The following is a 13,207-nucleotide window of genomic DNA, read 5'->3' as shown; positions in this document are numbered from 1 at the left end:
ACAAAACAACAACAACAAATCTGATATGCTTATGAATAAATGATATGCTTATAAAGAAAAAAAGGATATATCTTTTCTCTTTTTAAGACAGGATCTCTGTCACACAGAGTGGAGTGCAGTGGCACCATAATGAATACTGTAGCCTTAACTTCCTAGGCTTAAGTGATTCTCCCACCTTAGTTTCCCAAGTAGCTGGGACGACAGGATCATGCCACCACACCCGACTAATTTGTTTATCTTTTGTAGAGACAAGGTCTCACTATGTTGCCCAGGCTGGTCTCAAACTCCTGGGCTCAAGTGATCCTCCTGCTTTGGCCTCCCAAAATGCTGGGATTACAGGCATGAACCACTGTGCCTGGTGGTATATATTTTCTTATTCTTCATTCTCTTTTCCAAACATAATGAGACTTTTAACGGTGAAAATTTACTCCCCAAGGGCCCATACCACCCACATTTATTGGAATAAACTGGGATTTTAATTACAGATTATTTTTAATGTTTCAATTTTTGTTTTTTCTATGCTATATAGCATTTATATTAGATTTTATAAAAACATTATCAATAATTATTTAGATCCCACAGGGCTTTTACTCGCCAGTACTTTTTGTTTACTCTATTTACCTCTTTATTGAGTTTTATTAAATTGCAAGTAGCATCAAATGCATTAATACAAGAAGCTTAATAAAAACTAGAATTTTGGCTTATTGAGATAGTTGTAAGGCAAGTTTCAAGCAGTTTGATGAAGGTTCCCAGTCTACCTCCAGAACTGTTTTGTTTTGTGTTTTGATAATAACCATTCTTATGGTGTGAAGTAGTTATCTCTTGTGGTTTTGATTTGCATTTCCCTAGTGGCTAATGATCTTGAGCACCTTTTCATATGCTTATTAGCTATTTGTGTATCTTCTCTGGATAAAAGTCTATTAAAGATCCTTTGTCCATTTTTAATTTAAAACTTTTAAAAATTGTTGAGTTGCAAGTGTTCTTTATATATCTGCATAATAGATATTTATCAGATAGATGATTCACAAATATTTTCTCCCATATTATGGGTTGTTTTTTCACTTTCTTGATTCTGTCCTTTGATGTACAAAGGTTTTTAATTTTTATGAATCAATTAATCTAGCTTTTTCCTTTGGTGCTCGTACTTTTGGTGTCATATTAAGAAACCTAATCCAGTGTCAAATAACTCTATAAAGATAGTTTTACAGTTTCAGCTCTTACATTTAAATCTGTGATCCATTTTAAGGTAATTTTTGCATCCGCTATAAAGTTGGTGTCAAATTCATTCTTTCTCATGTGAATATCCAGTTGTCCCAGCATCATTTATTGAAAAGACTATTCTTTCCCAATGTATTGCATTATTTTGATATCCTTGTTGAAAATCAATTGACCATAGATGCATGGGTTTAGTTCTGAACTTTTAATTCCATTCCATTGATCTATATTTACTTACATGAGCACCACATTGTCTTGATTACTATGGCTTTGTCATGAGGTTTGAAATGGGGAAGTGTAGTCCTCTGACTTGGTTCTTTTTTCTTAAGTTTATTTTGGCTATTTTGGATCCCTTGCATTTCCATATGAATTATAGGATCAGCTTATCAATTTCTACAAGACAGGCAAATGGAATTTGATAGAGATTATATTGCATCTATAAATCAACCTGGAGAGTATTGCCGTCTTAACAATGTTAGGTCTTTAAATCCAGTAACACAGGATGTCTTTCCATTTACTTAGGTTTTCTTTCATTTCTTTTAATGACGTTTTGTAGTTATAGTATATAACAGGTGCTCCATTTTATTTTTCAAGCTTCCAACATATCTATAGTAGCTCCCCTGAATTTATTTTTTTTCTTTGATTTTTTCTTTCACAATTTCAATTTCTTCATCTTTTTGCTCCATACTCTGGAAGTATTGAGAAGGTCTTATAGTTTACTAATTCAGTTTTCAGCAGTATCCATTTTTTCTATTAACTGCTTCCATAGTTTTTTCAACTTAAATAGCCATTTACTGTTTAATTTCCAACAACATTCTGGTTTTCAGATTTTCACAACCTGCTTGTTACTCTTTAAATTTCACTAAGAACATGAGCAAGATTTTTAAAAAGTTTTGTCTTATTTCCTGCATTAACTCCATTTTAGTGGGTGATATTTGCTCTCATTTGGTCCTCTTCCTTCAAATGGTAGATTCTCTTCTTATGATTGGTGATTTTTTTTATCTGCTCGTATTTATAAGTGCAGATCTAGGTCATTCAGCATTGGTAACTGGCATCCGATCTGGAATTAGAGAGACCTTTGTTTGGTTCCCCACAGTGTATCTTTCCCTCTGACGAAGATGGTGGTAGGTTGGTTTTCCTTTCCAGTGAATTGGCTTTGAGTGGGAAAGTAGTAGCACCCTTTCTTGTAGAAGTTGAATTCTTTTTTTTTTTTTTTTTTTTTTTTTTTTTTTTTGAGACGGAGTCTCGCTCTGTCACCCAGGCTGGAGTGCAGTGGCACAATTTCGGCTCACTGCAAGCTCCACCTCCCGGGTTCATGCCATTCTCCTGCCTCAGCCTCCCGAGTAGCTGGGACTACAGGCGCCTGCCACCACGCCCGGCTAGTTTTTTATATTTTTAGTAGAGACGGGGTTTCACTGTGTTAGCCAGGATGGTCTCGATCTGACCTTGTGATCCGCCTGCCTTGGCCTCCCAAAGTGCTGGGATTACAGGCATGAGCCACCACACCTGGCCAGAAGGTGAATTCTGATGATAATACACGAGTGTACTGAGCCCCTAAGCCTCAGATCTTAAATTGAGAGAAAGGGAAACACAGTGAGGAAGCAAAGAAATCAACTATTTGCAGCTTTGCCCAGGAAAGAACTTTGGGTATTATTACTAGCACATGGAACTCATAGGAAGAGAATAGTCTACTAAGTGTCTAAGGAAATTGTAAGGTCAAATCAGCTATAAACGTGGCCTTTAAAATACCTTACATACAGGCCAGGAGTTGTGGCTTATGCCTATAATCCCAGCACTTAGGGAGGTAGAGACTGGAGGATCGCTTGAGCCCAAAAGTTTGAGACCTGCCTGGGCAATATAGTGAGACCCCATTCTCCACAAGAAGGAAAAACAAACAAACAAAAACAATCAAAAAACAAAACAAAATCCTTAAGTATGAAAGAACCCTCAGGACTCCAAACTTATACCAGCAGGAAATGTGCTGCAAAAACTGTGAAATCTCTGAAGGGCTTATTTCCCAGTGTGCACTTCAGATATGGTCACGGAGAATAATGAACAAGGAAGAATATTCCAGAGTGTGGAGCCAAGGACCACAGAAACAAATGCAAAATGGTGTTCATCCTTGAGAGCAGAACCAGGAGATAATCATAGAACTTCCTCCACTGCCAAGGCAAAGGATCGTCACACTAACTACCCAGGATTCTGCCATTTATGTATGGACTCTGCTGGGAGTCTCATATTTTTCACTAAACTTAGGGTTTTATAGAAACACTTGGGAATCACTGTTATGGGAGAGAGTGGAGGGATGCACAGGCAGTGATCACAGTCAACACTGAATAGTGTTCCAGGCTGGGCGCGGTGGCTCACACCTGTAATCCCAGCACTTTTTGGGAGGCCGAGGCAGGCAGATCACCAGAGGTCAGGAGTTTGAGACCAGCCTGCCCAACATGGTGAAACCCTGTCTCTACTAAAAATACAAAAAATTCGCCGGGCATGGTGGTATACACCTGTAGTCCCAGCTACTTGGGAGGCTGAGGCAGGAGAATTGCTTGAACCTGGGAGGCAGAGGTTGCAGTGAGCCAAGTTCATGCCACTGCACTCTAGCCTGGGTGACAAGAGCGAAACTCTGTCTCAAAAAAAAAAAAAAAAAAAAAAAAAGTGTTTCAGGTACTAATGCATCATCTTTTTTTTTTTTTTTTTTTTGAGATGTAGTCTCAGTCTGTCACCAGGCTGGAGTGCATTGGTGTGATCTTGGTTCACTGCAACCTCTGCCTCCCGGGTTCAAGCGATTCTTCTGCCTCAGCCTCCCAAGTAGCTGGGACTACAGATGTGCACCACCATGCCTGGCTAATTTTTGTATTTTTAGTAGAGTCCGGGTTTCACCATGTTGGTCAGGATGGTTTCCATCTCTTGACCTCATGATCCGCCCGCCTGGGCCTCCCAAAGTGCTGTGATTACAGGCGTGACCCACTACACCTTGCCTAATGCACCATCTGAATCCACATAGCCCCTCCCTGAATTCTATACTATTATGATGGAGTCAAGTAGCTTGGTCAGGTTTACATAATAGGTAAGTCTTAGAGCCAGGATTCAAAACTATGGGACCTGTCTTTAGAATATTCACTCTGAACCCTATCATCTTTTATAATTATGGAGGTCTACTGGGCATGATGAGGGACATAGAAATCCCAAAGGGAAGGCAAGGCATATAAACGAATTCAGGACAAAGCAGCGTGAAATGTTTTTGTTTTTGTGTTTTTTTTGGGACAGAATTTTATTCTTGTTGCCCAGGCTGGAGTGCAAAGGCGCAATCTTGGCTTGCTCCAAGCTCCACCTCCAGGACACAAGCGATTCTCCTGCCTCAGCCTCCCAAGTAGCTGCGATTACAGGTGTGCACCACCAACACCTAGCTAATTTTGCATTTTTAGTAGAGATGGGGTTTCACCATGTTGGTCAGGCTGATCTCGAACTCCTGACCTCAAGTGTTCCACCTGCCTCGGCCTCCAAAGGGCTGGGGTTACAGGTGTGAGCCACTGCACCTGGCTGGGAGTTTGTTGTCTAATGAAGATGACATTGAACTCTCTTCAATATACCAGGATATATAGATTACTCTCACTTTTACCTTTATTAGGGACTTGCCTTGTTTACTGATAAATCACCACCACTACTGGTATATTATGCCATCTAACTCACAGTAGGTGCTCAATATCTGTTGAATGGATGAAGAATGAATACCAAAGTCCTGTAATATTAGACTAAGGTCCTTTAGTGACTGCCAGATTTGCTTTCACATTTTTAGGGTCTAGTGTACTTGGCGCTCAACAAATGGCCCTTGAACTAAACAGAGAGAAAACTGCACTGGTGGTTTTACTTTAAAGCTGCTCATCTTTCAGTTTCCTTATCTTTAAATTGGAAGGTGTTCTGCTTCTGCCCAACCCCCACACACTCTACAGACCTAGGCCTTGTGATGGTTGAATTTTCCAAAAGATTCTCACCTGCTTTAACTTCCTATGAGCTTAGTTTATATTCACCAGGTGAACTTGCAATTTCAGGTTTCTACAGTACTGTCTTTTCCACGTGTATGGCCAGTTCTCGTGACGAGTTTACTAAGTGACTTTGGATTCTTTTTAACTATTGCTAATTATCTGCACCTTTCTGTTGTAGTTATTTTAAAGCCCGCGCACGCGCGCGCACACACACACACACTCACTCACACTTGAGTCAGGGTCTCTCTCACTGTCACCCAGGCTAAAAGCGCTGGGAATACAGACATGAGCCACCGCGTGGGGCCAAAAACATACGGATTTTATTTACTAAACCTGTATTGGGTGCATGACCCAGAATTGTGAGAGTACAGCAATGACTGAGAAAGCCATGTTTCCCACCCTTGTGGCACTTAACAATGTTTCTATGTGTTTTTAAAGGCCCAACAACAGGGATTCAATTGTAAATTAAAAATATTTCAGCTCCTTAACCCCATAAGGTACAAAACATGATTGAAAAAAAAAAGACAGCTATGTCTTCCGACTGGAGGAGGGAAAGGACAAACCTCGAACAAATCATTTATCTTGTTAGTCACAGCTTAGCGATGCCTTGAGTTATTTTCTGGTGATTCCAAATTTCCAGTCCATTCCCTCTGCATAGATCAAAAGTGACAGGAAAGAAAAAAATGTATTTCGGATACGGCAAAAAAGAAAAATGCAGGACAAGCAAACAAAAAGTACTGGGACATCGTATGAGAACTACTTTAATTGACAATGCCTTTAAATGGTACTTAACACTTGACAGTGATTCCAACCCACCCAGGCCTGGGCACCACGGCTGCCTCCCCACTCCCACGCACACGGGGAGCTCTCCCGGGCTGTACTGCACCAAAGGCACTCAAAATACATCAGCCTTTCCTTACCTAGATTCTTCCACCACATCTAGCATGGAGCTGCTGCTTCCAGAGGTGTAGTCGCCTATCTGTGGCAACAATTAATTTTAAAAATGGAGCTGCATCTTTAATAACAAAAGTCGCCAGCTGTGAAAAGTGGAGCGAAATCTCTCTACCGGGACGTAGCATCTCTCGAGAACATTTTCCCCGTAGTCAAGGCCCAGGGCCAGCTGGACGCCGCTGCCCTGGGGTGGAGCCTTCCCCGTGGTCCCGGGAGGCTCCCGACGAGCAGGGGCCCGGGGCCGCAGGGCGTGCTACAGGAGGTGCAAAAGTCGGCTTGGGCCAGAGCTCCCGGGTTTGTTTGGTTTTGTCCGCTCCCTGCCCCCACCCTACCCGCTTTATGCAAAAGGCCAAGGGTTTCCGAGCCACCACTGCCCAGGCCGAGTTCACGCTTGGGGCTCTTCAGCCGCCGTCCAGTGAACAGAGAAAGCAATCGCGCAGAGGCGAGAGCACGCTGAATGAACGCGGGCTCCGGGGGAAATAATTTCCTCCTGACTTCGCGCGTCAGCACACTGGGGTGCAGCCCTCTTTCACAGAAGACCCCCCAACCCCGCACAACCCCCTGTACACTCCCGCCTCCGCACTCCACGGGGACCGCACGTTCGTCAGTGCGGCGGGGTTTGGGAATGGAGGCGTGAGGACCGCGCACCGAGGGCTCCACAAGCTGGGCGGGGGGCGTCGTTGGAGGGGGTGGGGAAGAAATGCGCGCCCACCACTCTCACAGAGGGCGAGGGACCCCCAAAAGCCACTCGCGGGCGCCGAGGCAGCGGGAAGGCGAGAGGCCGGGCGGGGGGAGGGGGCACGGGGGTCCCAGCCGCGGAGGCCAGGGCCGGCGGGAGGGGCAGCACCTGAGGAATCCGCCTCCGGCTGCGGCGGCCGCCGCCTCGCTCCGCCCCGGGGAACTGAGCGCGCGGACCGCGCGCCTGCCAGAGAGACGCCAGCCGCCGGCGGCGCTAGCACCTCGGAGGCGGGCGACCGGAGCAGCGGAGCGCAGCGCGGCGCAGGGAACGGCACTGGGGGTGGGGAGACCAGCCCGGCCGAGCCGAGGGCCACCCCCGGTCCTCTGCCCTCGCGCCCCGCCAGGGCCAGGTGAGCGGCCGCGGGGACTCCGGGGCGCGGGCGGGGGGTGAGAGGTCGCGAACCGGGCGCGGGAGCTCGCCTGTGACCGGCAGGAGCTGCCCTTTGGCGGGCTGGACGCCCTGGCCGCGCGGGGAAGCGCCGCGGCGGACTTTTCCGGAGGGATGGGAAGCGCAGCGGGGGTGTGAGCGGAGCGCGTGCGGGTGGCGAGGGAGCGCCAGTGCCAGCCTGGGGGCCGCGCCCGCCCTCCCTGCCGCCTCGCGTCGTCCACCGAAGGGACCCGGCCGTGCTGTCCGCGCCCAGAGGCCGAAGGCCTGTCACCGGGCTCTACTCGCTGCCTTTGTGGCGGGAGCGAGGCGGCCCGGGGGTGGGACGAGGGAGCTGCGGCGCGCCGAGCAGCGCGGGGGGCCCGGGGCAGAGGCGGCGAGGGGGCTCCCGGTCCGTCTCCCCGAGCCCAGGGGCAGTGAGGGGGTGCCGGGCAGGCGGGCGGGCGACAGGTAGGGCGCCGCGGAGGTGGCGGGGAGAGGATGGATGGCGCTCAGCCTGGGAAAGTTGAGAGCGTCCAGAGGTGGCTGGGCGCTCGCTCGGTGTCTGTGGGTTTTTTTCCTCCACACCAAATGTCACTTCGTCACAAGCGGGCGCGCGTGTCTTCCGGCCAGCGTGTCCATTTTTCTGTGCATGGCTGAGGACCACTCTTATTCCGAATGAGACACAAAGAGTTGTGTTGACAGCTGACCCTGACACAAGCAGACAGCGAGTGAGGTGCGCCCTGGCCGGGGAGGGTGAGGGAGACTCGTTAAAGGAAATCCATTCCCGCCGTCCCTCTTCCCAGATCCATTAAAAGGAAATTACATGTGGAGATTCAGTGCGTGGGGTTTCTCAGTTACGTGAGTCCAAGGAACGTCCCCGAACGCGACTCATCTGCCCGGAACGGCCGCTACCTCTAACCGAGGCTGCGGGTCCTGGAGAAACTCCTCAGTCTTGCCCCTTTCTCTGGTGAACGTGACGGTTCCAAGGTCCTTATCCTCCCCACGCGCCCCTCTGGCCCTGGCTGAGAAGACAGAAACCACATTTTAATTTTTGCTTTTCATACCGTAAGGGTTTTTTTTTTTTTTTTTTTTTTTTTTTTGGTCCCCCGCCCTCCCCGTCCCGCCTCGAGGCGGGAATCCCTGCTTAACTCACATTTTTAAACCTAGCCATTTAAATACAGGGAAGAGCTTTCCCACAGAAGGTTTTTGATCTCAATCCCCCTTAATAAAACCTCTCATTCATCTATATGTTTTTAGACTTTAAATCCTGGAATTCTGCTTTTGAGTGTTGTGACTGTGGTGTTTCTTTGCTGAAATTTTCTGGGAGGTTTTATGAATGATACTGAAAAATTAAAAGAAAAAAATTAGTTGAGTGTTTAGTAATACAATTACATGCATATAGGTATGTATTTCAAGAGGAAAATGTTTAATGAATGAATACTGAAAAGTAATATAAGTAGGGTAAAACATTTCAAACAACAGTGAAGAGTATACAGTGTAAATTAAGCCCTCTCTCCTCCCCTCCATACAAGCCTTCATCTTTCTCAGAGGCAGCCACTGTTGCACGTTTTTTGTATATCTTTCCGTAAGTCTATTAAAATGGAATTACATTATAGATTGATATATACAAGAGATTGAATATAAGACTGAACTATATATTCGTGGTGATGACTATTAACTTGATACCCACGCATGATGACATGAAATTATTTAGCCAAATGTGGACAATTATTACCTTGAATATCAATTAGAGGACTAAAAATCTTAGAACAGTATGCAGTGGAAAGCAAAACTATTAAACTAGTATCTTCTCCCGCACACACACCAGTTTCCCTACACTGGTTTTTGCAATCTTTGTTGAATTTTTTCTCCATTTTGGAATTCTTTATGAAGTGGAGAATGAGAACTGTAGTAGTTTACTTTGTCTACTGCAGTGTGTATCTGAAAACACTGAAAGGACGTGTATATACTCCCATTGACATGACATAATAGAAAGATGTTAGTGGTAAAGGATCAATACGAAGGCCAAGTTTAAGATGTTTGGTTGCATCTCTTAATTCTGGGCCTGGATTTGCCACAAACCCGCCACACAACGTAACTTTTTTTGGAGATACGTTGTTTCCCACTCAAAGGAATTGAACTAATTGATTTTTAAGGGTCCTTCGAGCTCCAGAGTTCTATGATTAAAATAGTTGTCCCAAAACTGGCTAAAGATAACCCTTGGACTGTGGATGTTAGAGAGTGGGGTGACAAAAAACATTCCTGAATGGTGGATTCATAAAGAGGAAGTTAGAGATGTTTAAACTATATCCCTGCTCTTATGAGTTTGATGTCATAGGAGAACAGCTACTCTCCTTACCCACAGAATGTGTGTTTACGTTGCTGATAGAGGCCAAACACCGGGCTGAGGGCCTCTGCATGTCACCTTGTGTGGCTAAGGAGAGTGAATTCCCACAGCTCAGGGTGCCATTTTTAGGAAAATTACTCTTACCAAACTCTTCTTTTTGGTCAAGTGGAAGTGAACTTTACCTACTTGAAAGAGACTTGACATAATTAATACTTTTCTGAAGTGTTTAGATTATGAACATCCCTTATAGCTAAGATATTTTAGTTACTTGATAAATATTCACTTAGGGAGTATGTTCTTATTAGGAAACTTCTAATTTGTAAAGTACCTGCAGCCTTTGGGCTAATGATGGGGACAGGAGTTGAGGAGTGATTGTAAAGTTGTGAAAGTAAAAATAATTAGCTAATTTTAGTCACTATGTATGGTCTAAATTAAGGGATTTCAAAGGTACCCTGTAAGCGGTGATTGCAAAAAGTGTTGTTGTTGGCCGAGCGCGGTGGCTCAAGCCTGTAATCCCAGCACTTTGGGAGGCCGAGACGGGCGGATCACGATCAGGAGATCGAGACCATCCTGGCTAACATGGTGAAACCCCTTCTCTACTAAAAAAATACAAAAAAACCAGCCGGGCGAGGTGGCGGGCTCCTGTAGTCCCAGCTACTGAGGAGGCTGAGGCCGGAGAATGGCGTAAACCTGGGAGGCGGAGCTTGCAGTGAGCTGAGATCCGGCCACTGCACTCCAGCCTGGGCGACAGAGCAAGACTCCGTCTAAAAAAAAAAAAAAAAAAAAAAAGAAAGTGTTGTTGTTAAGATAGAGACCTCATACTGAAAGCTAAAACTTTCTAAAAGCACCGCCGATGAAACATATGTAATTATTTTGAATAAGTCTAATATAAACGAATTATAAATTCTCTTTAGGAGTTGTTTGGGATCCTAAGCATAAGAACTAGAAGAATATATTTGTAAGGGTACTTAGAGTAATATTGATGAACAAAGCTGACAGAAACAAAAGAAAATTCAATACCAGTAGTGAAATTCCTCAAAAAGGTAATAGTTTTTTTTCCAGCGCCCTTCCCAATCTTGCCATATGAATGAATATTTTTACAAATGTTTTATATTGCAGATAATTTTCACCCTGATTTTTTATAAACATTTTTTCGATAGCTTCCCGTTATTTATAATAATTTTATAAAAGTTTATGCAATGGACGTTCATTATTAACTTAAACCTTTTTATTTTTGATTTTCCAGCATAAAAAACATAATGCCTATTATTATTGTTATTGTTATTATTATTTTTTTTTGAGACGGAGTCTTGCTCTGTCACCCAGACTGGAGTGCAGTGGCGCAATCTCCACTCGCTGCGAGCTCCACCACCTGGGTTCACGCCATTCTTCTGCCTCAGCCTCCTGAGCAGCTGTGACTACAGGCAACCACCACCACGCCCGGCTAATTTTTTGTATTTTTAATAGAGATGGGGTTTCACTGTGTTAGCCAGGATGGTCTGGATCTCCTGACCTAGTGATCTGCCAGCCTCAGCCTCCCAAAGTGCTGGGATTACAGGCATGAGCTACCATGCCCCGCCTATAATGCCTATTCTTATACAAGTAACTTTATTTCTTTTCTTCTTTTTCCCTTAACTTCCTTAGGATCATTTTTTTCTGGAGGGATAGTATAATGTAGTTGTAAGTGGGTGGGTTCTAAAATTAGAGGTTCTAGGTTTAAACCTAGCTCCATTACTCATTGGCAATATTGGACAAGTAATTTATTTTCTCAGAACTTTAGCTTACTAAGATGTAAAATGGGTGATACTAATAGTTCTTTAAAGTTAAGATAAAAAGCAATAACACATGAAACACATAAATGTTAGCTCTTATTTTTGTTAGGAAATTTCTAGATTTACAGTAATTTCCACATTACTTTCTAAAAGGACTACATAAATTTGTACTGTCATTAACAATCTGTGTGCTTATGTTAAAACATATTTTTGTTACTAATTTGATCAGTGTAACATTTTATACCTTTCTTTTGATTTGCATTTCTTTGGTCTTATACAAAGTGAGGGATCGTTTTTTCTGCCATATTGCTGCAGTTTTCCAAATTGAGTGATAGAAGTTTCATTACTTCAGTCAGTTTGAGCTGGACCAGAAGGAGTGGACATATGGGAATGGTCAGTTACACCACTCATGAATAGTGAACCAAATTTTCCAATAGACTTTTTTCAAACTAATTGTAGTTTTCTTGTATTTTCAGTCTATGGTAATATTTACTAGCTATTACTATTATTATTTTGAATCTTAAAAAAGTAGCTGTTAACTAAGATATAAACAATATTTAAGTGAAAATGCAAGCTTCCTTGAAGAGCTGATTTATGGTTAGTATTATTTTGATCACAGTTTGCTGGAATTTTACTAGGAATGCTTCTCAAAACTCGAGGAAAACTCAGAAAATTTATGATCTCCAATCATGTTATCTTTTGGCTACAAATGGATAATGAAGTTATGCCCACTGACTTGAGTTCTTACATAGTCAAGGTAATTTAGACTACAAAACGCATGCCCTTGTGAGTTCTGGAGTTCCAGCAGCCCTGATGTTTTTGGCAAATACACACCCAACATGGATAACAGCAGCTCTTTGTGTTGTTGAGCCCCAGGAGGGCTCCCTATTGTGTACGCTTTCTTCCCTCCCATTCTTGACTGACTGGTGATAGCAACTCCTTCAAGTCTAGATGTGGAGTCCCACAGTGACTCTTCTACCCAACTCTGTGTTTGCCCCTACCACCCCACCCTTCAGTGCAGTTGTTTTTGACCTATGATGTAGAGAATTCACTATCTTTTCAAGGTTGTGGTTTCAGATTTTATTTTTATTTTTCCCTATGCTTTATGAGTATCTTTAGCAGTCCCTACAGTAGGGACTGTAGCCATGTTAGCATAGATTAACATATAATCACTTGATAAATGTTTGTTGCTGTGAACTATATCTTGTATTGTCTTCTCTGTTCCTGGTCATAGTTCTATTTTTATGGTGCCAGTCTGCAGAAGCAAGCACCAGTTGTGTCCTGTATTCCCGTGTTTGCCTATATTACCAAGGTTAGGAGTTAGGAGGAGACCTGCTTGTTATGGCTCTTCCAACTTTTTGTGTGCTTAGGAGACTTTCTTAACTCCTGTGCTTTACTTTTCTTCTGTAAAATGGGATTAACAATTACTGCTCTAATTACCAACCTTCTGGATAGGTTTATTTTGAAGATAAAATGAAATAATAAATGTAGACATATTTTAGAAAAAAGGAGCTACAAATTTATATTATGTTGTCAAAATTACATATTGTCACTGCCCTTCTAGGAGTGGCCATATCTTTGAGAAAACCCCATCTTGACGTAGAGTTGCACTTGGAGCTTAAGGTTACATGCAGATTCTTGGGGTCCACTCTGACCTGTTGAATCAGAAATTCTGGGGATGAGGCCTACCAATCTGCATTTTAACAACCCTTCTGATACTGAACCACTGTTCTAGGGAGTAAGAAACTTCAGCACCCAATAAAAACGTATTCTCCTAATAGTTAAATGTTAGTTATAAAATAATCCAGAAATCTCATAAATCATTTTTGCA

The 13,207-nt window shown here is 43.6% G+C and overlaps 1 protein-coding gene and 1 long non-coding RNA gene across 3 annotated transcripts in view; one reads left to right on the top strand and one right to left on the bottom strand.

Annotated features, from left to right (window-relative positions):
* Positions 1–5,761: 5,761 nt before the first annotated feature.
* Positions 5,762–6,298, bottom strand: LOC126941303 (uncharacterized). Its single transcript, XR_007721243.1, has 2 exons — positions 6,122–6,298; positions 5,762–5,851 (listed from the first exon to the last, which is right to left on the bottom strand). It is a non-coding gene; the product is annotated as an uncharacterized LOC126941303 (long non-coding RNA).
* Positions 6,299–7,089: 791 nt separating this feature from the next.
* Positions 7,090–13,207, top strand: part of GREB1L (GREB1 like retinoic acid receptor coactivator) — a 296,873-nt gene continuing 290,755 nt past the window's right edge. Inside the window, exon 1 of one of the 2 annotated variants that reach the window (XM_050767628.1) lies at positions 7,090–7,240. The gene's annotated coding sequence lies outside the window, so the exon portion shown is untranslated. The remainder of the gene's footprint in view (positions 7,241–13,207) is intronic. The other variant, XM_050767624.1, reaches the window with a different exon arrangement.

The sequence above is a fragment of the Macaca thibetana genome, chromosome 18 (assembly GCF_024542745.1).
Source record: "Macaca thibetana thibetana isolate TM-01 chromosome 18, ASM2454274v1, whole genome shotgun sequence".
NCBI lineage: Eukaryota > Metazoa > Chordata > Mammalia > Primates > Cercopithecidae > Macaca > Macaca thibetana.
This window is presented reverse-complemented; position numbering and strand designations above follow the sequence as displayed.